The 19,061-nt window shown below is 45.6% G+C and overlaps 1 pseudogene; it reads left to right on the plus strand.

Moving 5' to 3' along the window:
- Positions 1-6,450: 6,450 nt before the first annotated feature.
- Positions 6,451-7,103, plus strand: LOC143963947 (cleavage and polyadenylation specificity factor subunit 5 pseudogene; annotated as a pseudogene).
- Positions 7,104-19,061: the final 11,958 nt, after the last annotated feature.

Here is a 19,061-nt window from a genome sequence, read left to right on the forward strand (position 1 = left end):
CAAAATAAATTCTGCTACTCCTCCTGAGTATTATGATACCACATGTGTGGGACTTTTTCACAGCCTGGCCACTTAGAGAGGCCCAACATTCAGGGAGCACTGTCACGTGTTCTAGGGGCATAAATTACACATCTAAATTGTTGACTACCTATTACACTTTTAAAGGCCCTGGAGCACCAGGACAATGACACATGGCACCGATGTGGCACTGATGACAGATGCCACTGATACGTGGAACTGATGACACGTGACACTGATGTGGCACTGATGACAGATGGCACTAATATGTGGCACTGATGACAGATGGCACTTATACGTGGCACTGATGTAATATATTATATGACCAAAAGTATGTGGCTACTGCCCCATATTTTTAAAATTAGATTTGTTTTGTATGAAAAGTATTGATAATGCAAGACATAAAAATAAATTTTAGACAACTGTGTACTTACAACAGTTGGAACAGTTTGGGGAATGTTCTTTTCTGTAACGACATGACGGTGCCCCTGTGTACAAAACCAGGTTTGAAAAGATGGGGTTTGATAAGTTTGGTCTGTAAGGACTCATGTAGCCTGCAGAGCCCTGACCTCAACCCTACTGAACACCTTTGCAACACCACATGTAAGCCAAGACTCCTTTTCCAACATCAAAACCTGGCCTCATAAATGCCCATTTTAACAATGAGCCCAGATCACACAATCCACAATATTGTGGAAATTCTTCTCAGGAGAGGCCATTATAACCACAAAGAGGAGAAGGGGGCCAACTCCATAATAATGCCCAGAGTTTTGCAGTGAGATGTCCAGACCTGTCTTTATACAGGTATGGTGGCCAAATGTCCACAAAGTTTTGCAAATATTATGTACACATATAATAAAATATGTATTTCTGAAAAAAAATAATGTTTACTTTAAAGAGTATTTTCCATTGTTTTTCTCCATTCAGAACACATTCTTGGTATAAAGATGTAGTGTTTTTTGTCCTAAAGCACACATTTTCTTTTTTATTTTAGATAATGTACCTCTGTCAGTTTTTGTTCATCCATTTTTTCTGCAACTGATTGGGAAATTGTATAACAGAAGGGCTGCAGACGTGGTGTATCTGGATTTTGCAAAAGCATTTGACACAGTTCCCCATAAACGTTTACTGTACAAAGTAAGGTCAGTTGGCATGGACCATAGGGTGAGTACATGGATTGAAAACTGGCTACAAGGGCGAGTTCAGAGGGTGGTGATAAATGGGGAGTACTCAGAATGGTCAGAGGTGGGTAGGGGGGTCCCCCAGGGTTCTGTGCTGGGACCAATCCTATTTATTTTATTCATAAACGACCATGTGGAAACCTTGCAAAAAGATCTGAACAAATTAATGGGGTGGGCAACTACATAGTAAATGAGGTTTCATGTAGAAAAATGTAAAATAATGCATTTGGGTGGCAAAAATATGAATGCATCCTATACATTGGGGGGGGGGGGAGAACCTCTGGGGAAATCTAGGATGGCAAAGGACCTGGGGGTCCTAGTAGATGATAGGCTCAGCAAAGGGATGCAATGCCAAGCTGCTGCTAACAAAGCAAACAGAATATTTGCATGCATTAAAAAATGATAATTCTCCAGCTCTGCAAGACTCTGGTCCAGCTGCACCTAGAGTATGCTGTCCAGTTCTGGGCACCAGTCCTCAGGAAGGATGTACTGGAAATTGAGTGAGTACAAATAAGGGCAACTAAGCTAATAAAGGGTCTGGAGGATATTAATTATGAGGAAAGGTTGTGAGCACTGAACGTATTCTCTCTGGAGAAGAGACGCCTGAGAGAGGATATGATTTCAATTTATAAATACCATATTGTGACCTCCCAATAGGGGATAAAACTTTTTGCAGAAAGGATTTTAACAAGACACATGGCCACTTATTAAAATTAGAAGAAAAGAGGTTTAATCTTAAACTACGTAGAGGGTTCTTTACTGTAAGAATGGCAAGGATGTGGAATTCCCTTCCACAGGTGGTGGTCACAGTAGGGAGCATCAATAGTTTCAAAAAACAATTAGATAAGCACCTGAATGCAACATACATGAATATACAGGGATATACAATGTATTACTGACATATAATCACATATAATCACACATATAGGTTGAACTTGATGGACTTGTGTCTCACCTACTATGTAATAATATGTAATACTATGTAAAATCCAAACAATGTTTTTGCTGGCTGAAATTCCAATCGTGTGTACACAGCATTAGTAGTATAACATCAAACACAATGCAACAGTGAAATACAGTACATAAATCTATATCATATACTCAAGGGCTCCTCCTAGGTTGCAATGCAGTTCTAAATTGCTAAAATAAGTTGTAATACTATATCGAAAAAGGTAAAAGTCTCTTGTCGTCTTCTTTCTTCAGCTAGCTTATTAGACTACAGTATTTGTAATCCAGAGAAACACGTAGATAGTGAATTATAGTAGAAATTATATGCTGATATCTGTGTGCTTGCTTATATAAGGCACCTGTATAACTTCTTCCTTAATGTGAGGTGCAACTTAACATTTAACTTTGCAGTACAGAGAAGGTAAACTCTGGAGTTTCACTGTACAGTCTATGAATAAATAAGATCACCTCTGTGGGACTACAGATCCCACCAGCAATCTGGGGCTAATTCAAACAGCATCAGTGCACTATATTAGTCTGGGCAAGTGCCCCCTCACCACACAGGCTCAGATGCTTGTTAGGCTTCACTTTCAGTATCTCAGTCTCGCTCCAAGCTGGCGCCGTCACACCGCACCCCTCTTTCTCCTGTCCAATGACTGTGATGCAAGAAACTTTCAGAAATCCTGGGCCCTCTGGTCCATCCACACACTGAGCCAGCTGACTGTGCTCCAGAACTCCTCAGAGGCCAAACAATTCCACTCCGTGCCTCACAGGCCACAGTATCCCGATCATACATCCACAGCTCCCTGCAGGCAGGTCTTTAATGGCGTCCCCCCAGAAAGAAAACGCACCACACCTGTCCTTTTTATTTGCTTACCCAGCAGGCTGTTCTGTGGCTTAGTATTGTGGGTAGGTGAACTGAGCATTATGGGTAGGTAGTTCCTTTACTGATTCAAACAATTCAAACAAGGAATCACTGGAACATGGGACTAAAATGTTTTAACAGCGATGTCTCTCAAAATTGCAAGAAATGTTCTAACAACATTAGCATAAAAAGGAAACTAGAGGGAGCCAACCTCTCATTTAATAAACATCACGTTGTTATACAGAAATTAACTAACCATGGCTACACACTCCCCCTACTTAAACTCTTTGGTCCCCAAAGACAGGAAACTCAGACTTTGTCTTTCTGGAGGGAAACAGTTTATCATTTTAATCCCACTCCAATCTTGACAAATATCTGCACAACACTGGATTTTCTAGAATTAGCTGATACATATCATCAGTGAGTTTATAATTAATCTTTGAAAAGGCCAAGGCAATTGCTGTGTCCCACCCATCGGTGCCAGAGGTTAGAGCAGAGTCGTCCCCTACCCAATTAACAGTGGTGGATGTAGCTTCAGGAGCTTATATATGAATAGTATCAATCTGCTCTTCAGAACTCTCTCCCAGTGTGTATCAGGGCTGGCTTAGCCCTTCCTCCTCTGGTCTGGCTGTCGGCTAATTGCCACCTCTCTTCTCTTTCCACAGTTACCAGCTGTTCACGATGATGCTCGTCTGACCTGCCTATTTAAAGCCTTCCAGCTCACTTTTTCCTTTGTCTTCACATTGATCACATCACAAGGAACCATCTCCTGCTGTTTGTTTCAAGACTGGCTTGCTGACATCCCTCCTGACTTCTTATCCTGCTTGCAATTGCTCTCCTTGGATCCCTGACTTCTGGCCTGACTGATTACCCGATCTGGTTAATGAACTTTGGACTGGCTGACAACCTGATCTGGCTACTGGACTCTGGCTATGCTTGACTACGCTTTTTTCTAATAATCTTTTTATTTTTATTAATAAACAAGTGTGATTTGATTGTACATCTGTCTCAGTCTGTTTCATGGTTTCTGACAGTGTGTCATATGTGAGTCTCTTGGGAGGATGCACATCCCGCCTTAACCGCATGGCTGAGGACATCCCAGCAGGCTGAGCTAAGTCCTTGACTGTATCTCTGACTTAATTTTGATCATTTAATTCAATAAAAGAATCTGGGGTTGCAGTCACAGAAACTTCTATTGACACCTCAAGTTCAAGCATTGGCAATACCTCACTGGAGTAATCCATCAAATCCCCAGTCTTGTCTTCAAGAACAACTGTTAAAGCCTTCGTCTCTTCCACATCCTTACTTAGTAATGTTTTCTGAAATTCCAGCTCAAGAGACCTATGGACCACCTTTTCCTTCTCCAGGGGCCCTTGAAGCTTCACTTTAACCAGTTCTTTTGCCTGTGGTGGCAAAGCTCTAAGAGTTTCCATCTATCGGATTCTCTCCCTTTTTCTTTTCAGAGGGCTGTCTATTGAACCTTCTTCTTCTGTCCAAAACTAGGCAGGCACTGATACCATATCATCTTCCTCATCCCTCCTTCTAGTCTGCTAGGATGACGGCACTGAACTAGGGACATGAGATTACACATACTCTTCCCCAAACTCATTATCTTCTGGATCTGCCTCCTTCCTCCTTGCCAAAGGACCTGGACTAAGGGTTTGGGAATACCCGTAATCCTCTCCAAACGTATCATCCTCTTCAACTTCAGCTGGTATTTCCTTCTGTGAGTGTGTAGGAGAAAAAGTTGACTTTTGAGGAGGTAGCGGAGGAACTGGTGGAACGTTAACTGCATCTGACAATGGTAACAAGTGATTTTGGTGCCACATCTTTCTTGGTCCCGTCTCCCCTTCAGGTCTAATTTGATACCAGGAATCTGTTTACACATGATATAAGGCTGCTGCCTCTACCGGTCTGCCAGTTTGTGCTTTCCAGGCACTCCCAGATTCTTCAATAGCACCCGATCACCAGGTTGTAAATTGTGAATTTTTACCCTTGCATCAAAATTTCTCTTGTTTCAGGGTTTCCTGGTAGTAGCATGCTTTACTGATTTCTCGTAGGCCTGTCCCAGATTCTTTCATAGCCTATTCACAGATCCTTTATGCAATGTTAATGAGGTATCATCCAGGGAAGTGCCAAAAGCCAAGTCAGTGGGAAGTTAGCTTCTCTTCTGAACATAAGGCGCTAAGGAGTGTAACCAGTAGTATCAATTTATGTGCAATTATATGCATGAACTAATGCTGCTTCTTGTCTGATTTTTGTGGTTTCCCCAATGCTGCTTCTTGTTTGGAGTCAGGGTTCCCAGCATTTTCAATAGGGTTCTATTAAATTGTTCAGGTTGAGGGTCACCTTGAGGGTGATAGGGCATGGGGGAGGGAGAGGATGCCAACCTCTCAGTTAATTAAAATCACATTGTTATACAGAAATTAACAAAGCATGGCTACAACACTTTTTTTGGTGACTGGATAGGGGTACTACCTTCTCACATAGGGTTGTTGGGATGAGGCCCTAGGGGGACCTTGATTGCAAGTGGCCTGGTAGGATTCAGGAGGGGGGCTCGCTCGTCCCCCCTTTCCTGGCCTGCCAGACTGATTGCTCGAATAAGGGTCTGGTATAGATTTTGGGGGGGGGGGGCATGCCAATGCATATGCCATGTGAGAGAAATAACCTGTTAATATGACAAAAAAATCTTAATTTTGCAAAGTATTATGGGAAAAATTCGCAACTTCAAAAAACTCACCATGCCTCCTATGAAATACCCTGGAATGTCAGATTTACAAAAAGGGGTCATTTGGGAGGTATTTGTACTTTCCTGCCTTGTTAGTTTATCAAGAAATGAGATAGTCCATCAGTACATTAGTACATCAGGTTTGTTCCGGTGTGATCAATTTTCAATGACTGGCACCATAGCTTGTACACTCCAAAATTTTCAAAAAACAAAACAAATAATTTACACTGATTTGGGTTATTTTTACCAAAGATATGTAAAAGTATAACTTTTGGCCAACATTTGTGAAGAAAAATTACTAATTTCCATACTCTATAACAGAAACAAAGAAAAATATTTTTGTTTTTACAAAATTTTCGGTCTTTTTTTATAGCATAAAAAAAAATTAAAAACTCAGTGGTGATTAAATAACACCAAAATAAATCTCTATTTGTGTGAAAAAAGGTACAAAAATGCTATATGGGTACAGTGTTGCATGACTGTGTAATGGTCATTTAAAGTGTGAGAGCACTAAATGCTAAAAACTGGTCTGGGCATGAAGGGGGTATAAGTGCCTTCTAGGCAAGGGTTTAAAAGCAATTGTTTTTTATTTTTTAAATTGGGACATTCTGCTCTTTCAGCCTCACCATTTTCAGATCTGTGAGAGCTCGAAACTCAGAGAAGAGGCTACACCGAGGCCCAGGCAGCAGCAGCTCTCCTCCCTGACCAGCATGTTGGTGATCCCACCGAACCGCTTGCAGACAGGCTGGCCCAGAGGGGTGAACCAGTTTGGAAACAAGTACCTGCCTCAGACCAAACCACTCATGCTGGAGAGGACCATTAACCTATATCCTCTTACAAATTACACAGAAGGACAGCTCTGTGGCGGCCCGGTTCCAGCGGATGCAGGAAGAGTTTGATGAGATTGGAATGAGGCACACTGTGGAAGGGGTTCTAATCGTTCATGAACATTGGCTACCCCATGCCCTTCTATTTCAACTAGGAACCACATTTTTTAAGCTGGAAGTGAACTGAATCCAGGGTAAGATGAAGTGGAAGGCTTGAAATGACTCATGACAGAAATTCTTGGCAGCCAGGACAGGTGCAGCAGGACTGGGTAATAGATGACTGCATTGACAATTGGTGGAGGCCAAACTTTGAGCCCCCACAGTACCCATTTTTTTCCTGCACACATTACAAAACCCAAACAACACAAAAAGTTGTTTCTGATGCAGCTGCAGGAGAAAGCACTGATGGCAGTCCGGAAAAACTACAAACTTGTTTCTGCCCCTTATTTGAATTGTATGACAATGCACCAGGCTATAGACCCATCATTTCCAGCCTTCCACAACTTCTCAGCAGATTCAACTTTATTTACAACTGAGCAAGCATAAAGTCTGGATAACATTGTAAAGGTAGGTCCTTGCTCTGTTAGGTGCTCGATTTCCCTCTTCCTATCTATCCTAGGCCGTGGTCTGGATGTACTTGGGAGTCCCATTCACCGATGAGATAACCAAGACTCATACACGAGATGTATGTGAATAATGATTACATTTAATGTTTTGAATACAACAGGTTATATGCTGAGACAATTGGGGTGGCACCCTGTGGAGTAGCCAATCAGGGATACCCTCGTAGCTATACACCAAACTTTTCCTAGTAACAGGTTTATTGACAGAACAAGCAGAATAAGCAGAAATCGTCTTCATGGCAAAGCACATCATTAACCATCACACGAGATAAGAATAAGACTACAATATTCAACAACATTGTGCTAGTAGTCTGTGATCCAGACGTTCTAGGTCACAGACGCAGTTAAGGGAATGTGAGATGACCGTAAGTCTGGCTTTCTTTGCACAAACTCTCGCGGCCAAGGGCATTCTAATGCCCCGTACACACGAGCGGACTTTTCGACATCCAAACTCCGACGGACTGAGTCCGGCGGACTATCCGATCGTGTGTGGGCTGCAACGGACTTTAGCAAAGCTAAAGTCTGACGGACTTTAGAAATGAAGCATGCTTTAAATTTTCCCGACGGAACTCCGCCGGACCCGGTCCCCTTTGAAAAATCCGCTCATGTGTGTGCTACTCCGACGGACTAAAACCGACGCTAGGGCAGCTATTGGCTACTGTCTATGAACTTCCTACGTCGAATCCAGTCGTACGTCATCACGTTCGACTCCGTCGGAGTTTGGTGTGATGGTGTGTGGTCAAGTCCGTTCGGTCGAAAAGTCCGCCAGAACTCCGTCGGAACTCCAGCGGAACTCCGGCGGAACTCCTTTGGAGGTCTGTCAGACTTAATCCCTCTCGTGTGTACGGGGCATTAGAAAACAGCATATTTCCCAGATAGCGGGCATCTATATCTTAGCAGTTAGAATTCTAGCTTGGTCATACAAAGTTTAAAATGGAAGACAGTATAACAAAATGGAGACTTGCTAATCCTTATAATCCCTCCTGTGATCATAACTTTGGCACGAAGTTATCGATCATCCTCTATACCAGACATTCTTGGAAAAAGCCATAAGTGCTTTCTCTTCGTCATTGGGCTTGGTTGCTATTGTTGGATGGGAAACCTTGGAGGCTGCTATGCAGCAGCACTTGGCGATCACATAGAACATTACTATCAACAACACTATCATCACTAATACGAGAAATATTTTCTTGAAAAATCCCAGTATGCCCCCCCAAATACCTCCAAACCACCCTCCTGTACCCGAGAAAAGGTTCCAATCATCTCCCAAGTTTTTTGCTTCCTGTAGGAGGGTCTGTCTTTGGGCTGAATGACTTTTGATAATATCGCAATAATCGGGTACCGACAGACTTTCCACAGGAACGGTGAAGTTGTGTATGAAGGTGCAACACATCTCCGAATTGGCCATGAGGTTACAAATCCCAGTGATGGCGGCCAAAAGTTGTTCCTGCCTCATTTTTATCAGTTCCTGCACAGTTCGGATCTTCCGAGTTTCTTCGTTTAGCAGAGAAACATCTCTGGAAGTAGAATTCACTACCCCAGAGATTATTTCAGCAAAAAGATCTATTTTATCTAGGGCATTCCACATTCCCGGGCTTCCAATGGAGGCGGCTAATTTTTCCCACCATGATGTTACTTGTCTCTTAGCCCTCCCGAACTCTAAATGCCCATGGGCAGGGGTCATTTTGATGTACTGATTGTCAGAGGCTATACCCATATATGGTACCATCCTGGCAATGGTGCACCAACCACCTGTAGAGGAATCTAGAGGGTAAGGTATGGTAGTGTGACATATTAGACCGCAACACACCATCCATCCATGAGGCAGATGAGGTGCTGGTATTATATCAGGGGGTTGGGATATGCCTGACCTGAGTCCAACTAGGCATAACCAATCTCCTAAACTCGCGGTGCTACTGTGCTCTAGTAAAGTATCATTCATGTGGTAGGACTCTAACCAGTCTTTTAGGTCAGTATCGTCAAATGTTTCTGATGATAGTACACAGTCCATTATGTTATATAAAGATATGTTCCCTATCCTTTCGTCACTATCTCCAATGGTGGAAGTATTCAACCCCTGGATGTCAAACGTCCCATCCCGCAGAAACTTCCCTAAGTCTCTAAGGGTAAGATTTACTAGTGTGTTACTACAGAATTGGCCATTGGGGATTTCCCCGTTTTCTTTCCAAGCTCCATTTAGGAAACAGAAGGATGGGGGTTGTGTGAAACCAGAGAAAATAAGGGGGGAGGGTCTGGTCGTTATATTGGCCATATGGTCTTGTGTCGTCTCGTTAAACAGGTCCTCTACTGGGAGGGGGATTCCCACTACTGGAATTTGATTCCTACCCGTTCCCATGTGGGAGCACACCCAACAGGGTGCCCCTTTTCCCATTACTTGACCAAACGCGTATTGCCATAAAAAATGATGTGGTATTGTTGGGGCTAAAGAAAATGTTTTACTGTCCTGGGGGGTAGTTTGTTCCGTGCTACCATTACTCCTAAACCTTTGTTGTTATTATTATTATGATTACTGGGCCTTGGAACTAATGCTCTTCTGTGTAGTGATCGGTTCTCAGTACCTTTTGAGCTTCTTGTAAACCCACATGACCCTGTCATGATACATGTCATCATGACTATAGAAAAAACCACAAAAGTCAATACTATCGACCAGAGCAAAATGGTGTGTAGTACATACTGATCTTCTAAGCCCCTGTCTCTTTCTTTTTTCAAAGACTTCAGTCCGAGCTGGTGGGAGGAGGAGGAAAGTCCAGGGAGATTCTGCCGAACTGTTCCTGGAGGGTCTGTAGGTTCGTCTCTGGGGTCCCTTTGGTGGTGGCGTCCTCCTGTTGGTCTTGGGCAAGTGTCCTCTGGGGGTGTTCTGGAGTCGGTGGAGGTTCGGGGCATTTTTTTAGTCTGCTGGCATGGATCCACTGAGGGGTGTAGTCTGTGAGGACAGCAGTCCTGGAGACCTTCTCCACGTTCCATGGACCGGAGTAGATGGGCCCCACGTGCTTCCGTTGGGCAAGCTGCTTGATCAACACTTTATCCCCCGGGATGAAGGGGTGAGTAGGTTCTGTTGGAAGAGGAGAAAAGGTGACAGCAACTTATTCATTATGTTCTTCTATTGTACTTACCAGATGTTTCACATACTCTTCCTGTAAAGAATATAGGTTAATGTCAGTCTGTGCATCTAATGCTTTCAGTTGTGTTTGTGCTGGGACACCCATTAGGATTTCGAATGGTGACAAACGTGTCCTAGAGTGGGGGGTGGTTCTGATTTGGAACAATATTCCTGGAAGGAAATCTATCCAGTTTTTTAACGTTCCTCCTGTGGCCTTTTTTAGTTTGTCCTTTATATTCCTGTTCATTCTTTCTACCACTCCTGCGCTTTGGGGATGATAGGGAATGTGAAGTTTCCACTGTATTCCCAGGCACCTTGCCAATTCTGGTGTCATATCTGAAGTAAAAGCCGGGCCCTGGTCTGACCAAATGGTGGCTGGTATGCCAAACCTACATACCCAATGATTAAGGAGAGCCCTTGCCGCTATTTTAGCTGTTTCCCCAGTGCAGGGGACCGCCTCCACCCATCCTGACCATTTGTCAACGATAACGCACAGGCATTTGATACTTCCCTTTTGTTTGGGCATGTGGGTGAAGTCTATTTGTAGGTCCTGTAGTGGGCCTAGGGGTGGGGGCAACTGGCCGTGTATACCATGTCGCTTACCCTGCGTGTTGTTTTGAGCGCATGTGAGGCATGACTTTGTTAGGGTCTTTGCATGGTTCTTTAGATTAACTGTGCAGAAGGTTTTTTCATACAGCTGCTGCAAGGGTTGGGACCCTATATGTCCGGGACCATGCAGGTAGGAAAGGATGAGGGCCGAGCTGGCTTCATATCAGCATCTGTGGCCATGGATTGGATTTGGGCTGCAACTAAGGGGAAATCTGGTGCTGAAAAATCTTGTTGGAAAAATATCGTGGTAGGGGCGGGTGGATGTGTGGAGGAATTTGCCGCCGCTCGAGCGCATCTATCCGCAAGGGCGTTGCCTCGGACAATGTAGCTACCAGTGGTGGTGTGAGCCTTGACTTTAATAATCGCCAAATGTTTGGGCAGTAGTATAGCCTGGAGAAGGGCCAGGATATGCTCCTTATTGGCTATAATTTTGTTATCAGCCGTTCTAAACCCCCTGTTAGCCCAGATCACCCCGAAATCGTGAACCACGCCGAAGGCGTATCGACTGTCAGTGTAAATATTGACATCCCTATTTGTGAACAGGATGCATGCTCTGGTGAGGGCTACCAGTTCCGCGACTTGTGCCGAGGAAGGCGGAAGTGGCTTAGCCTCCAGAACCAGATCTGGGAGTTGTACTACCGCGTATCCTGTCAGAAAAGTGGAATCCGAAGGGCGCGAGCAACTGCCGTCCACAAAAACTTCCTCTGCACCGGCCAGAGGTACGTCTGTTAAGTCCTTACGTGGAGAGGTGACTTGGTCCAACACTTTTGTGCAGTCATGCATTTTGGATGGTTCACCATAATTCATGAGTTTGAGCAGAGAATGTAATAGCCTGAGAATGGGGGAGGTGTCAGAGGTGTGTTTGATGGTCAGATTGGAGGTGTTTAGAAGAATGATTTCATACCCGCTGGCTCTTTGGGTGGTCATATGTTGTGTATTGAGGTTTTGGATAAGGTGGGTGACTGAGTGGGTAGTGTATACAGTTAGGGGGTGTCCCAGAACTAACTTGTTGGCTTCTTGAATGGCCATGGCACATGCGGCCATGTTCTGGAGGCAAGCAGGCATGCCCTGGACCTGGAGTGGGAGTTTCTTTGAATGGAAAGCCACCGGTCGGTAAGAATTACTGTGCTCTTGGGCAAGAACTGCTGCAAAGGCAGATCCATTAACTACACAATATAGATAAAAAGTTTTCCTGTAGTCCACTAGTCCTAAGGCCGGGGCGGAGGCAAGGGAGGAGAGGAGGGTGTTAAATGAGTGTAACATTTCCTCCGTCCATTCCACCACTTTTGGCGCAGTGGAGAGTGTGGCCCTCCTCAGAATGGAGTCATGAAATGAGCAGTCAGGGATCCATTGCCGGCAATAGACGATTGCTCCCAGGAAAGACAAGAGGGTGGCCTTGTCCCTGGGTGGCTGCAGAGCGTTAAGGGCTGCGGCACGGTGGGGGGAAACACTTCTCTCTCCCTTGTTGAGGATGCACCCCAAGTACTCTACAGTAGGGGTCACCCACTGTATCTTTTTCCGTGAGGCCAAGTGACCTGCCTTGGCTAGGTGATCCAGCAAGTTTTTTGAGTCTTCTTCACAAGCTTCTGGGGTAGGGCTGCAGAGAAGGAGGTCATCCACATATTGGATAAGTACCGACCCGGCGCTCGATTGCCAGGATTTGACTGTCTCATTCAATACCATAGAGAAGGCTGCCGGGCTGTCCACATAGCCCTGCGGTAGGCGGGTCCAGGTCAGTTGCCCCCTCCCCCCCCAAGAAAAAGCAAACATGGGCTGGGCCAGTGGATCCACTGGGATGCTAAAGAAAGTGTTAGCTAAGTCAATTACCGTGTAGGCCACTGAGTTTGCCGGTATGCAAGAAAAAATAAAGGCAATGTCTGAGACCAGAGGGGGGAGGGGAACCACCATTTTGTTGACTGCCCTGAGGTCCTGTACCAAGCGCCATTCCCCACTTGCCTTTCTCACTGGGTATATGGGGGTGTTCCATGAGCTGATGATGGGTGTCAGGATGCCCATGGCTACATACCTATTGATGAGGGGTGTAATCCCCTGAATTTTGTCAGAATGTAGTGCATATTGTTTTTGAAAGACAGGTACTGAGTCTGGGCGCATTTGGGGGGTGTAAGGGGTACATGGGATGAAACCTACACTCGCGTTATTCTCTGCCCAAATAGCATGGGTTTCCAGGGAGGCAGGTTAGAGTACAAAATACCCTTTTTTGGATTGTCTCTTTGGGCCTTGTAAGTCGCAGAGTGCGGAGCTGGCAGTTACTGCTCCCTGTGGATCAAATTTGATCACCACTCCCAGTTTGGACATTAAGTCCCTTCCCATCAGGGAGACTGGGCATTGGGGCAGGATGGCAAACCGTTGTTGGCAAAGTAGCACCCCCTCCGGGGTGGTTACTGATAAGGGTGGGGTGATAGGGTGGGTAACAGGAGTCCCATTAATACCTATGGAGCTTCCCTCAGAACATTGTGGCGTGTCAAAGGTCACATCATTGATGGAGCTAGAGGTGGCACCAGTGTCAATGAGAAAACAAATGCGTTTTCCATCTACACCCAGGATCACCTGGGGTAGGCTCCTCCAGGACACATTGTAACATACCAGGCTGAGGGAAGGGACATACTCCAGGCAGCCCTATGTCCTGCTTGAGGGTTGGGTGGCAGGCCATTGCATGGGAATAGGGGCTGGTGGGGGTGGTGGAACACGAAGGGCGGCATTGTTAGGTGGAGGGGGTCCTCGGGGTCCTTGATAGGGCTGGTGATATCTGGGGCCTGACACTGGTCCTTGGTAAGTTGGGGGACGTTGATGTTGTGGAGTTGAAGGAAAGGCGTTAGGGTAACGCCTTCGTCCATTTCCCTTCCCCCAAGGTCCCGTTTGGCCCCTACGGTAGGGACAATTGGACTTCCAATGTCCCATTTGACCACAGTTGAAACAACCCTGGTCTGGTGGTTGGGGGGCATATTCTGGTCTTCGAGTGGGGGCATATGGTTGGAGTGCCATTAAAGGGGTTGGGGGTTCAAATGTGTTATAAAATAACCCCCCTTTTTGTTCAAAAACCCCGGAAGTTTCCCTGGAGCGGGTGTCTGACATGAAATCCTCCGGGGGTTTGGTAGCCCATTTGGGGTTAATTAATTTTAGCAGCTGTACTACTTTTGGCTCCCCTCCGGCCATTACAGTAGTGGTAAAAAGGGACCCATCTGCCCCATCTACCGCTTTCCAGAGGTTGTATACTCGGGTGCAAAAATCATAGAATTTTTCCTTCGGGGCTTGTTTTGTTTGGACCAGATCTTGCAGTGCTGTGATCCCTTTGTAAAGGGTGCTCCAATGTTGTCCTAGGGTTTTCCAGAAAGCTGGCCAGCCCCCTTTTCCCTAGACATGGGCATTAAACAGGTCTTTTACCTTTGGGGGGTCGGGGCAGTCGGGGTCTAGAATATGTATTATACTCTCAAGATCAATCGGGTCCAGATTTGACCCGGCGCACTGGCGCAACAGGAAGGTGGCAGCTTCCCTAGGACGTTTTCTGGGGGATGGACAGAGTTCTTTAAATTTTGTCAGTGTGCCTAGGGGCAGGGGTAGGTGAATTTCTGTGTTACCAATGGTCATAAGGGGAGCCTTAATATCGGGGGTGTCCTCATCATCCTCGTCAGTAACTACGGGAGTGGCCATAGGTGAGATAATGGGTCCTGGCGCTGGTATGGGTACAGGTAGTGGTTTCTCTGTAGCCAACTTGATTTTGACCTTACTCCTGGTGACCACCCCCATCTTAGAGAGTTTTTCCATGGCCCGATTGTCTTCGGGACTCAGGACTACAGCCTCTCCCTCAGTGGGATCACTGCTTTGGGAGGTTCCCGGGCTCTGGTCCGGGTCTCCCTCTGTTTCTCATTTTGCTTGTGCTAGGGCGGCTCGGGCTTCCCTCAAAATGCTATGTCCCTGTTCTATTTTAGCTCTGGCTGCCTCTACCTCAAGGGCAAACCGTTCCTTCTCTTCCCTAAAGTCTTTTTGCTCAGGGGTCTCCCTCGCCCTCCCATCGGCTTCTACTCGGTCCTGGTACTCCTGGCCCTCCCTGTCTCTTTTGGCTTGGGATTCCCTGTCCCATTGCTGTCTTTGGTGCGGGGTGGAGGCGTTGTACAGTGCAGCGGATATGGCAGCCATGTCTACCCCAAGGCTGGGGTAGATGGCCAAGGCCTGGGCAACCTCGCCCTCATCAGTTTTTACAAGGATATAAGGAGGGGGTATTTCTGGGGCATTCAGGGGTGTAGTTATAGGGGCCGAGGGTATTGGTTTTCCTTCTGTGAGGGCATGATTTTTGGCATGCTTTTTTTTATAAATTTTTAGAGGGGCTTCCCATATCTTGCAAGATTTTTTCATGTAATCTACATCCCACTTCCTGGGGGGGGTATGAGTGCTTATGTAACTGACAAATCTTTTTTACTACATGCCAATCTTCTGTGTTGCAGGGGCCCGCGGGACCTATATCATGGATCCCTAATTGCTGGCACCTTTCCCTAACCTGACTCCAAAATGGTTCTACATAGGGACCGGGCACTATAGTCTGCACATACTGATAGGGAGTAGGTTGTTCATAAGGGGTCCCGTCTTTGCCTACAGTATTCCCCATTATGGGGGGGTGTTATGAGATGCTTGGTAAGGGGGCAGAGGTGATAGCAGCCAGTGGCACGAATCACATGTTGTTGAACTTCTTCCAGGGAAGATTCAGCAAGGAGGTGGGATTCACTGACTGGGCTATGCAGGTTTATTCTGACTAGCGGGACAATGGGAGAAATTTCGTCCTGGGGGTACACGGGGCGTTCTCCTAGTCTAGTGGAATATCCCCCTGGGCGAGTGGCTATCAATATCAGGATATCAATTTGTTTAAGAAACAATAAACCAACAGTACAGTGAGGGCAAGGGTTAACAATTTCACAGCAATCTGGATCCCAAGGTAAAGACATTGAAAGAACAGCAAAATACAAAAAAAAACAATTGAAAAGGCAAGTTTGAAATACTTACGTAACCTGGAAAGAAAAATATGAACAACTAAATCACATACAATCGTTTTACATGACTAGATAAAATGTGCACTGTGTTTGATTTGATCAAATTACCCTTCGGGCGTCCCTTGAACATCCGACCTTATTTGGGGAGGGCGCAATCTATTGCTTCCCTTCCCTGTAATGTTCCTCTTTAATCTATTTTACTTAATAGTTTTAAGTCAGGCCAACCTAGCCGGACTCTCTTTTAATCTATTTTACTTAATAGTTTTAAGTCAGGCCAACCTAGCCGGACTCTCTTTTCAGGTACGAGCCCTCTACTTCTCCCGATGGGCCAGCCTAGCCCACCGCGGAGGCACAGCAGCAATACAGGTCCCGCACGTGGCGGTCACCGCGGCAGTATGAGTGACACCAAAAGATCCTCACCAATAAGGTAAATAAATCAGTAGTCACTCACCTGCCGATCGATGACCCCACTTCCTGGTACCAGCTGTAAAGGTAGGTCCTTGCTCTGTTAGGTGCTCGATTTCCCTCTTCCTATCTTTCCTAGGCCGTGGTCTGGATGTACTTGGGGGTCCCATTCACCGGTGAGATAACCAAGACTCATACACGAGATGTATGTGAATAATGATTACATTTAATGTTTTGAATACAACAGGTTATATGCTGAGACAATTGGGGTGGCACCCTGTGGAGTAGCCAATCAGGGATACCCTCGTAGCTATACACCAAACTTTTCCTAGTAACAGGTTTATTGACAGAACAAGCAGAATAAGCAGAAATCGTCTTCATGGCAAAGCACATCATTAACCTTCACACGAGATAAGAATAAGACTACAATATTCAACAACATTGTGCTAGTAGTCTGTGATCCAGACGTTCTAGGTCACATGTGGGAATGTGAGATGACCGTAAGTCTGGCTTTCTTTGCACAAACTCTCACGGCCAAGGGCATTCTAAGAAAACAGCATATTTCCCAGATAGCGAGCATCTATATCTTAGCAGTTAGAATTCTAGCTTGGTCATACAAAGTTTATGGTGGGTGGATCTCTCTGATCCAAAATATATGTCCTAATCAACTTGGTAAAACAATGGCTTCAGCCTGGTGTGCTTACCGGGCCTCAAATGGTATACAGAGTCACCATGGACCAATTTCTGAAAGTCCTACCTCTGCAGCTTTGGAAGTGGATAAGCCAAGCTGATCTAAAGTGCACTGATTAACTGATTGAGTTGGTGGAATGCTATTCTGCCATGAAGGACCTCTTGGCTAAATCTACAGCTTCAAGATCCCTAACAACAAAAACGTGGCCTCCCTTAGCAACAAATTCAAAACCAGAGTCACAGTCAGTAAAGCCACACAGGTGATGAACCAAGAACCTGGCATAAGTGGTTGCAAAGAGGTTCCATTTGGGAAGCCCTGGCTGAACCCATGGGCAGTGTTTGCAATGCAGTGAGTAGGGTCATGTTGTTGCCAAGTTCTCCCTGATCATGGAGCCTATAGAGTATGACATAGTCTGAAGGCAGTCCTTGTTTGCTTACTTGGGTCTAGTCACACTCTGTGGTGAAGATAAGAGGGAAAAGTGGACGTGTTCTCCTAGACTCATGAAACCTGGTTACCCCAGTCCATATCTGGCTTGTGTACCCTGAACCATTGACCCAGCAGCAGATAGGAGTAGTGTGTGTGCACAGTGACTTCAAGATGTACTCAAAAGGACTGGTGACCTTTGAATTTATCTTAAGACCTGTTTGCCATGAAGTGGCTGTGTCCCCAATCCTGTTGCAGAATGTAATTCCAGGAACAATGCATTGGGAAATAAAAAGGCATTGAGCCTTGAAATTGTATGAGGGAAACCTGATCCCTTTGAATGTAACGTTGAATATGATGCTGCAGGGGTGACCACTTATGAAAATGTATTTCTTCCCTTAGCGGTCTTTGTGGGTGAACTGGAGGTGGCCCCAGAAACCCTTGAGATGCCCAGTGTGCTGGAGTTACCATATTTATCGGGGTATAACACGCACCCCAAGTTTAGGAGGGCATTTTAAGAAAAAAAGTTTTAGGAGGGAAGTTTAAGGGAAAAAAACTTACATTTAAATGCCCGTAATTGCAGCCTTATCAGTGTGCATCTGCAGCCTTGTCCATAATTGCAGAATTATCAGTGTCATTTGCAGCTTGCCCACCGCTGTTTGCAGCTTTGCAGAGTGTCATTTGCAGCTTGCCAGTGTCATTTCCAGCTCGCCCAGCGCCGTTTGCAGCCTTGCCCATGTTTAAATATCCCGCCGCCGAGACAGACCGAGCGAGCGCCGCCGAAAAAGACAGAGCGGCGCCGAAAAAGACTGAGCCGTCTGCTCGGCTCCGTTCGTAGTCCCGCCTCCCTGCTGTTTCTGGAGCAAGCGCTGCCGAAAAAGACCGAGCCGACTCTACTGTGTATTCGGCTTGGCTCGGCCCGCAGTCCCACCCAGTATGGACAGTGAGGATCGGCGTATAACACGCGCCCACGACTTTCCCCCGATTTTAAGGGGGAAAAAGTGCGTGTTCTACGCCGATAAATACGGTATATGACCCTGCTCTTGCAAAAGCCTGGTAAAAATTGAAGGCAAATGATGGGAGCCCAGAAGCTCTTGGGCTCAACAATGTGTTTCCTCATATTGCAGTTTCTTTATGACCTGTTGTACCAAGTTGACAACATTTGTAAAGTTGTGGAACTGGTTCCAGACCTGGTTCCAGACTTTTATTGGACTGCAGTGACCCATACATATCTTTTTCCTCTGAAAAACTACTGTGAGTCAGCTTGTATACCCCATTCCTGTAGTCCATTGGTTACATTACGTGTGATTGAGGTTCCTTTTGACCAGATATGATAAGGCTAATTTCTTCAAGACCATCACCAGAGGGTTGCTCCACATGTTTACTCACAAAGTTGGTATTCCAAGAGAAGTTCTAACAGGTCAAGGGACTCTGTCGGGACTGTTGTCAGCCATGAGGCTAATGTTCAGGCACAAAAATATGTGTGCTGTCCATGCATATTTCTGCGGGCATAGAAGACAGACTACATGTACATCAATGCTCACACATATGAATATGTGCATGCATGGGCTTTTATGCATATCCAAAGCCACTAAGAGGGCTAATTAAACCTGAAAACTGTA

Source organism: Lithobates pipiens, unplaced genomic scaffold (assembly GCF_037356315.1).
Source record: "Lithobates pipiens isolate NorthernLeopardFrog02 unplaced genomic scaffold, aLitPip1_a1.2 Scaffold_8, whole genome shotgun sequence".
Classification (NCBI taxonomy): Eukaryota; Metazoa; Chordata; class Amphibia; order Anura; family Ranidae; genus Lithobates; species Lithobates pipiens.